We start from the raw sequence: 10709 nt of genomic DNA, 5'->3' as shown, positions 1-10709 counted from the left end.
AAGGATTGAGGATTTTGTTGAGGATTCTGTGGAAGAAAGTAACTCACGCAATGTTGATAGTGGATCTCGTAGTGAAGATGAGACTAGGTCCATAGGTAGTTCTCGATCTCGTAGGACTAGCTCCACAGGTGGCTCTCGATCTGTTCATACCGAAGGAAGAGAGGGTGGGCCTAACACCTTAAAGTTAGAGAACCTTCAGACATGTTGAATACTGCGATCACAGTAGCATTGGATCAAAGACTTGGTCCACTTGGAGGTACGGAAGATGTGGCACCCCCAGAAATGAATGGACCTGCAATTGTGGAAAGAAACGTGAAGACTTGGGTTCAGTATTACCAAGATTTTCTAAAGATGAAACCCCCTTCGTTCACAGGAAAGGGAGGTACAACTGAAGCACACCAGTGGTGCACAAAAGTGGATAGGATACTAGCTCAATTTGATTGTTCTAAGGCTTATAAGCAGAGGATGGTCGCTTTCCTATTGGAGGGGAATGCAACAAATTGGTGGGAGTCGATGGACAGGACAATTGACGCCATGGAGGTTACTTGGACAAGATTCAAAGATTTGTTCCTTGCACATTTCTTTCCCACGGCCGAGCGTCAAGCTATGATTAGGCAGTTTGAAGAGCTGGAGCAAAAGCAAGATCAAATAGTGGTTGAATATGAGTGTGAGTTTGACCGCTTGTCGCTATTTTCTGCTCATCTTATTCCTACTGAAGCAGACAAGATCGAAAGGTTTTTGAATGGATTGCATAATGGGATTGATCGACACATCATTGGGAACCCCAGTTTTGATACTTATGCCAAGGTCGCGAACTGTGCTAGGGCACATTGCTTAAGAATCCAAGAGGCTAGGAAAAAGAAAGTAGAACCTAAGACAAAATGAGAGATCTAATGAAGGTGGAAAGAATAGTTGGAAGAAGCCACGAGCAGATGAGCAGACCACTAACCATGATGTAGCAACTCAAGCACCTCAACCACTAAGAATCATGGAAGAAGATAAACCTTATATTTTTAGAGGGCAGTGTTACAAATGCGGAGAACATGGACATAAAAATCTCCAGACTGTACAAATAAAGAAATGCCCAGAGTTGTGAATAATGGTGAAAAAGCGGGGGTCTAACAACACCACCCAATATTTTGCTTAGCAATCTGTATGGACTAACTACGAAATACTTTGCTAGAGAATCAACTAGACAGTCAGACTCAATATAGATAAAAGTATCTCAAGGAGTTAATATCTCTCTCTTGTTTTTGATATTACTCAAGGTAATAGAAATCAACGAGTCCTAATCAAACACAAGGAATACTTGGACGGTACCAAAGACCAATGTCCAAGGATCAATCAATATTAATCAACAACCGAATGTCGAATTTCCAATTGATGATCACAAACGCACAACCTGTATTATTTCAATTATATAACAAATATAATGCGGAAATAGAAATAACACAGACACCAGAATTTTGTTAACGAGGAAACCGCAAATGCAGAAAAACCCCGGGACCTAGTCCAGATTGAATACACATTGTATTAAGCCACTACAGACACTAGCCTACTACAAGCTAACTTCGGAGTGGACCGCAGTTGAACCTCAATCAGTCTCCCACCGATCCAAGGTACAGTTGTACTCCTACGCCTCTGATCCCAGCAGGATACTGCACACTTGATTCCCTTAGCTGATCTCACCCACAACTAAGAGTTGTTGCAACCCAAAATTGTAGACTTGATAATAAACAAATCTGTCTCACACAGAAAAGTCTATCAAAGGATAAATTTGTCTCCCACAGAAAAACCCTAGGTTTTGTTCCGTCTTATGATATAAAATCAAGGTGAACACGAACCAATTGATAATCTGGTCTTATATTCCCGAAGAACAGCCTAGATTAATCAATCACCTCTCAACAATCACAAACAGTGAGACGAAGATGTTTTTGACTTCTTTATCTTGCCTATCGGAGAACTCTCACGATCTCAAGCCAATCAAAGATTGTACTCGTACGATAGAAGATGCAAGATCAGATCACACAACTACGATAAAAGTAGTATCGGCCTGGCTTCACAATCCCAATGAATTCTTTAAGTCGTTAACCTGGTTTTAGAGAAGAAAACCAAAGGTTAAAGGAGAATCGACTCTAGCGAGCGCACTAGTATCACACAGACGTGTGGGGATTCGTTTTGCACAATGCTATATGTCTCCTTTATATAGCCTTCAAATCAGGGTTTTGCCTTAGTTTCAAAGAAATCCATATTCACCGTTAGTTGAAAACCTGATTTAGATTCAAGCTAATATTTCTCAACCGTTAGATCGAAAACTTAGCTTGTCACACACACTTGGGTAGACGTTTACTGGGTTTGTGAAAACCATGCCCAAACGTGTACGTGTATGTTGGTTCAACATAGTAACCCAAAAAGGTTAACCATATGAGTAATTCATATTAACCTAGTTCTTCTTCAACATAACTAGTTCAATTGACTCAAATGAACTAGTTAGAGAGTTTTCAATTGATATGATATCTTATGTAACTACACAAGATACAATTGAAACAAAGATGATTCGATTCGATGAATCGGCTCATGAACTTTATAGCTAAGGTTTGCATAAATCATTCCTTAGTAATTTAAGTTTCATGTTCAGAGCACATCTTTAGATCATAACCACTTAAGATCACAAACAAGTTCGCGGACTTAAGGCAACCGGCAGAGTTATCCAAACTCAGCAGAAAATCTCGGCAAAGAGACTTCCGCCAGTTCGCGGACTAAACACGCAAACGAGTTTTTGGAAAATCATAGCAGAAATTCTCGGTAAGAGAACTTCCGTCAGTTCGCGGATTGAGTTTGCGGATTGGGTTCGCGGACTTGGCATAGCCAATTCCTCCGATTTCTCTCAATCAACAAAGTTCAAAAATTTCGGATTAAGGAATACATGGTTATGTAATCTAAACTCTCATTCCAATCATTGAGACATTCTCAGAGGACATTATATAGCCATTATTCACAGATCGTTTCACGTCAGATCAATTCTCAAAGTAATTGAAACTTTTCATGACTTTCGTCACTAGGTGAAGATAAACTTGATCAAAGCGAAACGCTTAACCAACACACGATTTAGAGAAAAACATAAGTAGTGAAATACTCAGCTCGAAATGTCAAATGTGTATGATCCAGTCTATATAGCATACGAATTTTTGTCTCATAAGAAGTAGGAGATAGAATAGATAGACTTTTGAGTGATAGATAAGTTCAAGTCTCCACATACCTTTTTGTTGATGAAGTTCCACGGTTCCTTGAGTAGATCTTCGTCGTTGTATGATGAATCGCCATGAAGTCCTTGAGATCAACTACACTTTTCTATCCTAGTCCGAGACTTAGCTATAATATACTAGAAATCAAGACTCATAGTTTTGATGACTAACATTGCGAGGTCGACCGAGCTATGCTCTAACAATCTCCTCCTTTGTCAATTTTAGTGACAAAACTATTAATACATATGGAATACAAAAAAGATAAACTTTAGTGGCTCATATTCCATAGTCGAATCTTCAACGTTCCTTGAAATCTTCGTCCTTCCAAGTACTCCAATGATCCCAAAGGTTGTAAGTTTAGCACCACCATTGTTGAAGATCTGTAGATATAACAATGAGAGAAATCGAGATTCTCGATCATTATTATACAGTGTCATAGTATCATTATGTAACATCAAAGTCCGATTGCATCACGACTTTAACAACAATACTATGGTCATATGTATCACTCCCCCTTAGTCAATACTCCATATCGATCATGGAAACCACTCCCCCTTACACAATGATCCGAAAACCATATGTATTTGTAGTGTGAACTACATTATTTCTCCCCCTTTTTGTCAATAAAATTGGCAAAGGTAAAAGAACGGGATCATAATAAAATTTCCACAAGAGACATTTCATAGACTAAAAGAAAAATACATACCAACTTAATTTAGATGCAATCATAAAGTCGAAGCTAAATGTATTCATCAAGGAGTTTTAAGATACAAGATAACCCCTATAAAATTCCACAACCGCACACCCCGCAAGATATTACCATTAAGCATAAGTTCAAAAGAACTCTCCCCCATTTGATGTCATTCCCGAAAGAACAACAAGAGCGACCTTAATTTCGAAAGAAAAGAATGATTTTTTAATTGGACACCAAAAACCATGGAAATGATTTTATATATCCAAAGCTCAACCAAATTAATCACAAGTAAACCCATGATTAATTTAATCGGAATACGCAACTAAATTAAACCACAAAAGTGATCAATTTAATTGATTGTGCTCAACATAAGAAAACTCACAGAGCTACGACTAAGATAACCACACGGAGATGACTACCCTAATCGTTCAAATAATCAACATAAGGAAAACCTTACGGAATATACGACTACATCAACCAATAGAACATGATTAGTATAGTCATTCACATGCTCAACACAAGAACTTTTGGAATATATGAAAAACTCAACTAGATTAATTACAAGAGAACCTATAATTAATCTAATTGGAAATAAACAACCAAACTAATGACCGAAGCAATCAATTTAATTGTCAAAAGATTTTGCTCGACAAAAGAAAACTTTCGGAGCAAATAACTAAATAACCAATCAAGATGATTAATTTAGTTCAAGAATGCTCAACATATAGAATCTCATGGAACAACCAACAAGTCCAATATTAATCGACATAGTTGTAAGGTGCTCAACATAAGATACACAATGGAGCCTTCACGGTAAAACATAACAAAATGGATCAATGAAGATCAATACCGTGGATAACATACAAGGATCTATTGTATTTTTCATCACTATTTTCATAACGACATAATAGACTTTATCCTTGTCAAACAAAAGATTTCATCCTATTTTCCATCAAATAAATGACTGCATAGGCATAACTTTTGTATTTGTAAAAAGTCCATTCGTCCTTTCATCAATATGAATACCAATTTATGAACGACTTTACTTTTGACAACATATGGGACCTTCATGTTCACGGATGCAAACAATACATATCCCATAAACAGTTGCAATATCACAAAATCATAAAGATTAATACTGTAATAACAATATTTGCCCTTAGAAGGTAGAATCAATCTTTTTCGCACGGATTTATACCAAGAAAGCGTATAAAAATATTTCCTTGAAAAAGAAGAATATACAAAGTCATTGACGACTATGCACCATAGTTCACATGAGATGATTGTGAACACTCAAGAATATATAGCAATGTGAACTACTACCCATTCTCGAACTTCCTTCTTTGTGATTCACCAACATCACTCTTGTAACAGCCACAAAATAGCTTAGAATAGGATTTCTCCAAGAATCCCAGTGCCCAAGTCCAAGAGAATAGAACAAGTGCAACGAAACGGAGCAACCACTAAAAAACAAGAGACAGGACAAAGACCAATATTAACTCATCCAAATTCAACAATTCCCATCTCCATTTTGAAGGGAATTCAATAAGGAAGAGAATGCAAAAATAATGAGGTAAATCCGAGTTCAGACGAAGAAGTTACGACTAAAACAAATTTACCGAATATCGACGTCAAGTATGCATACGGGTTTGCGAACTTAAACCCCTGGATTTTGATTTTGAATACCGTTATGCATACTTGGTATGTGTACCATGTAGTCCAAACATCCCGAAGTATTATTTTCAAACCTAAACATTTAAGAACCTTAAACACAGATCAAGTTAGGTAGAAATGAACGATAAGCAAGATTATTATAAGTATTCTAAGCAAATAAAAGTACAAATTTTGCACAAGTTTATAAACATACCTTTTTAGATGAATCCAATCGAATTCTACCGCCTTACCGAACATAATCTGTGTGCCCCAATTCTTGTGCTTCCCTCACCGTATACAAAGCAGGCCATTCCTTGGTGAGGATGCACTTCCAACACAATCAAGTTGCGTCGGGTTGAAAAAAGTCTTGCTCACTACAAGTGACTTTTGGATTATCATGAAGGATATCGCTTTTAGAACCTTTCACATCCAAATCCATCTTCCTAAAGAACTCTTTAAGTTCCACCATCATGGATACTGCTTTCTCCATAGTCATGGAACTTTCTGGGAGATCATTCCTTTTCATACTCAAAACATCATTGACTTTCTTTGGTATCCATTTTTGAGTGCGTTTAGGAATGACCGAAACCTTCTTCCCATTACTCTCTTCAAGATTTTCCGGAAGAGAACTGGACTGACTATTCTTTTGCAAGTTAGTCTTTCTCCAATTGGGAGAATCAGATCTTGTTTTCGTCTTTACGAAGTTATGCTTTTGATAACCATTACGATTGTGAAAAATCTTCGTATGACGTTTATAGGCAAATCTAGGATTATCACAACACTGATTCCTTTGCCTAAAGGTTGGACGTTTACGACCCGTAATGTCAAGAGTGTTAGCCTTAACATATGATCCCGGTTTAATAACTTCTTTTGGCACCCAAACAAGAATATCATGAAGATTTTCATTCCTTATACGAAAACGACATCTCCTTTCCAGGTGACCTTTGTTTCCACAATAATAACAAATATAAGGAATTGAAAAAGCGGGGGTCTAACAACACCACCCAATATTATGCTTAGCAATCTGTATGGACTAATTCCGAAATACTTTGCTAGAGAATCAACTAGACAGTCAGACTCAGTCTAGATAAAAGTATCTCAAGGAGTTAATATCTCAATATCTCGATTTGATCTTTACTCAAGCAAATAGAAATCTGCGAGTCTTTATCAAAGAGAGATAACTTAGACGGTACCAAATACCAATGTCCAAGGATCAACCAATATCAATCAACAACCAAAGGTTGGATTTCCAATTGATGATCACGAACACACAACCTGTATTATTTCTATTATACAAAATATAATGCGGAAAAGAAATAACACAGACTCCAGAAGTTTTGTTAACGAGGAAACCGCAAATGTAGAAAAATCCCGGGATCTAGTCCACATTGAATACACACTATATTAAGCCGCTACAGACACTAGCCTACTGCAAACTAACTTCGGACTGATATATAGTTGAACCCCTACCAATCTCCCACTGATTAAAGGTACAGTTGTACTCACACGCCTCTGATCCCAGCAGGACACTGCGTACTTGATTCCCTTAGCTGATCTCACCCACAACTAAGAGTTGCTGCAACCCAAAATCACAGACTTGATAATAAACGAATCTGTCTCACACAGAAAAGTCTATCGAAAGGATAAATCTGTCTCCCACAGATAAAACCTAGGTTTTGTTCCGTCTTTAGATATAAAATCAAGGTAACAGGAACCAATTGATAATTCGGACTTATATTCCCGAAGAACAGCCTAGATTAATCAATCACCTCTCTACAATCCTTCCTGACTACACAAGAGGATTGTCGATGAATCAAAAACAGTGAGACGAAGATGTTTGTGAATTCTTTATCTTGCCTATCGGAGAACTCTCACGATCTCAAGCCAATCAATCGATTGTACCCGGGCGATAGAAGATGCAAGATCAGATCACACAACTACGATAAAAGTAGTATCGGTCTGGCTTCACAATCCCAATGAAGTCTTTAAGTCGTTAACTCGAGTTTAGAGAAGAAACTCAAGATTTAATGGAGATCGACTCTAGCGAGCGCACTAGTAGCACACAGACGTGTGGGGATTAAGTTTTGCTCTAGCTAGATGTCTCCTATATATAGCCTTTCAAATCAGGGTTTTGCCTTAGTTACAAAGCATCTATCCACCGTTAGATGAAAACCTGATTTAGATTCAAGCCAATATCTCTCAACCGTTAGATCGAAAGACATAGCTCGTCACACACACTTGAGTACACGTTTACTGGGTTTGAGAAAACCATGCCCAAACGAGTACACGTATGTTAGTTCAACATGATAACCCAAAAGTTCAACCATATGAGCATCTCATATTAATCATGTTCTTCTTCACCATAACTAGTTCAATTGACTCAAATGAACTAGTTAAGAGTTGTTCAATTGCTATGAGATCTTATGTAACTACACAAGACACAATTAAAACAAAGATGATTCGATTCGATTAGAATCGACTCATGAACATTATAGTCACGGTTTTCATAAAGCATTGCTTAATAATTAATGTTTCATGTTCAGATCACATCTTTAGATCATAACCTCTTAAGTTCACAAAAAAGTTCGCGGACTTAAGTTAATCGGTTGAGTTTTCCAAACTCAGCAGAAATTCTCGGGTCGAGAACTTCCGCCAGTTCGTGGACTGAGCACACAAACGGAAATCCCAGCAGAAATTATCGGTCGAGAACTTCCATCAGTTCACGGACTGAGTCTGCGGACTGGGTTCGCGGACTTGGCAAGCCAATTCCACAATCCTACCGATTTATCTTGATCAATAAAGTTCGAAAACTTCGGTTCAAGGAATACATGGTTATATAATCTAAGCTCTCATTTCAATCATTGAAACATTCTCAGAGGGCGATATTCAGTCGTGAAGAACAACAAACCTTTCTCGTTAGAGCAATTTCCAAAGTGATTTAAACTTTCATGACTTTTGTCACTAGGTAAAGATAAACCTGATCAAAGCGAAACGCTTTACCAACATATGATTTCGAGTAAAAGATAAGCAATGAATACTCAGCTCGAAATATCAAGTGTATATGATCTAGTCTATAGCATACGACTTTTGTCTCATAAGAAGTAGGAGAAGAATAGATAGACTTTCGAGTGATAGATAAGTTCAAGTCTTCACATACCTTTTTGTTGATGAGGTTCCACGGTTCCTTGGTGTAGATCTTCGTCATTGTCGTTGAATCACCATGAAGTCCTTGATCTCAACTACACTTTTCCTATCCTAATCCGAGACTTAGCTAATAGGCTAGAAATCAAGACTTTATAGTTTTGATTACTAACATTGACAAACATGCTTGATATAGCAACGCATGCGAGGTTGACCGAGCTATGCTCTAACAATCTCCCACTTTGTCAATTTTAGTGACAAAACTATTAATACATATGGAATACAAAAAAGATAAACTTTAGTGGCTCCTATTCCATAGTCCAATCTTCAACGTTCCTTGAAATCTTCGTCCTTCCAAGTACTCCAATGATCCCAAAGGTTGTAAGTTTAGTATCACCGTTGTTGAAGATCCGTAGCTATAACAATGAGAGAAATCGAGATTCTCGATCATTATTACACAGTGTCATAGTATTATTATGAACATCAAAGTCCAATTGCATCACAACTTTAACAATAATACTATGGTGATATGTATCACTCCCCCTTAGTCAATACTCCATCTCGATCATGGAAACCACTCCCCCTTATACAATGATCCGAAAACCATATGTATTTGTAGTGTGACCTACAACATTTCTCCCCCTTTTTGTCAATAAAATTGGCAAAAGGTACAAGAACGGGTTCATAATGAAATTTCCACAAGAGACATTTCATGACCAAAAGAAAGACAACATATCATCTTAATTTAGATGCAATCTTATAACCGAAGCTAACAACATTCATCAAGGAGTTTTAAGACGCAAGATAATCCCTATAAAATTCCGCAGCCGCACTCCCCGCAAGATATTACCAATAAGCACAAGTTCAAAATAACTCTCCCCCATTTGATGTCATTCCCAAAGGAACAACAAGAGCGACCTTAATTTCGAAAGAAAAGAAGGATTTTTATTTGGACACCAAAAACCATGAGAATGATTTTTTATATCCAAAACTCAACCAAAATACTCACAAGTAAACCCATGAATATTCTAATTGGAATATGCAATTAATTCAAAACCGCAAAAGTGATCAATTTAATTGAAAATGCTCAACATAAGTAAACTCACGGAGCAACAGGCTACGGCTAAGTTAATCATATGGAGGTGACTAACTTAACCGTTCAAGTACTCAGCATAAGGAAAACCTTACGGAATACGTGACTACATTAACCAACAGAACATGATAGTGTAGCCGTTCATATACTTAACACAAGAGCTTGTCGAATATATGAAAACACAACTAGATTAATTACAAGAGAGCCTATAATTAATCTAATCGAAAAGAAAACAACCAAACTAATCATCGAAGTAATCAATTTAATTATTTTGGGCTCAACATAAGAGATTATGGAACCCCGACTAAGATTATCATGGAACATGACCATCTTAACCGCACATGTACTCAACATAAGAAAGAAACTTATGGAGTACAAAATAAATAACCAAGTATGATTAATTTAGTTCATAATGCTCAACATATAGCATCTTATGGAACAACCAACAAAGCCAATGTTAATCGACTTAGTTGTAAGGTGCTCAACATAAGACACACAATGGAGCCTTCACGGTAAAACATAACAAGATGTATTAATGAAGATCAATACCGTGGTTAATATACAAGGATCTATTCTATTTTTGCATCATTATATACATAACAACATAATAGACTTTATCCTTGTCACACAAAAGATTTAATCCTATTTTCCATCAAATTCATGATTGCATAGGCATAACTTTTGTATATGTCAAAAGTTCATTCGTCCTTTCATCAATACGAATACCAATTCATGAACGACTTTACTTTTGACAAAATATGGGACCTTCAAGTTCACGGATGCAAACAATACATATCCCATAAAAATATTGCAATAATCATCATCCTCCAAATATTTTTAGAATTTAAAGCAATAAACCTAAAAAATAAACATAAGAAGATGA

This window comes from Papaver somniferum, chromosome 7 (genome assembly GCF_003573695.1).
Source record: "Papaver somniferum cultivar HN1 chromosome 7, ASM357369v1, whole genome shotgun sequence".
NCBI classification, from domain to species: domain Eukaryota; kingdom Viridiplantae; phylum Streptophyta; class Magnoliopsida; order Ranunculales; family Papaveraceae; genus Papaver; species Papaver somniferum.
This window is presented reverse-complemented; position numbering follows the sequence as displayed.